Source organism: Seriola lalandi, unplaced genomic scaffold (genome assembly GCF_002814215.2).
Source record: "Seriola lalandi dorsalis isolate HSWRI2012SDOR001 ecotype SW California unplaced genomic scaffold, Sedor1 jcf7180002049884, whole genome shotgun sequence".
Lineage (NCBI taxonomy): Eukaryota > Metazoa > Chordata > Actinopteri > Carangiformes > Carangidae > Seriola > Seriola lalandi.
Window position 1 is genome coordinate 2,934 of NW_019520437.1, and position 907 is coordinate 3,840.

Genomic DNA, 907 nt, shown 5'->3' on the forward strand with positions numbered 1-907 from the left:
GAGACGTTTCCATGTCTGAATATCATTTCTATTAAAGTCACACTGAGAATATATTATTAATAAGATCATGAATCATCATCAGAGAGGAAGGAAAGAGGAAGGAAAGAGAAGAGGAAGGAAAGAAGAGAGGAAGGAAAGAAGAGAGGAAGGAAAGAGAGGAAGGAAAGAGAGGAAGGAAAGAAGAGAGGAAGGAAAGAGAGGAAGGAAAGAGAGGAAGGAAAGAAGAGAGGAAAGAAAGAGGAGAAGAAGGAAAGAGAGGAAGGAAAGAAGAGAGGAAGGAAAGAGAGGAAAGAAAGAGGAGAAGAAGGAAAGAGAGGAAAGAAAGAGGAGAAGAAGGAAAGAGGAGAAGAAGGAAAGAGGAGAAGAAGGAAAGAGAGGAAGGAAAGAGGATAGGAAAGAGGAGAGGAAGGAAAGAGGAGAGGAAGGAAAGAAGAGAGGAAGGAAAGAGAGGAAAGAAAGAGGAGAGGAAGGAAAGAGAGGAAGGAAAGAGAGGAAGGAAAGAGGAGAGGAAGAAGAGTTTCCCTGATCTCACACTTCCTGATGATGACATCACACAGATAAAACGTCTCTGTTGCAGTACCGACACTGACCACTGAGACCAGGTGGCAGCACTGTGTCACATTACTGGATTACTGTTCCTGAACGTCACTCGCCATCAACACACATCAGCGTGATCAGATTATAATCCCGGATCAATCAGACTCACCTGACGGCTCTTCTCTGTTGGTTTCCTTCCCTTTCCTTCTTCTTCTTCTGTGGTGCAGAACAAACACCTGTAGCCTCTTCTTTTCTTTGAGACTTCACAGCAGCTTCAGCCAATCACAGCATCTTATCGTCAGAGTCCAGATCAATCAATCAGTGATCAATCAGTGATGTGTTCAGCAGCGGTGCAGGTGGATGTATGGAC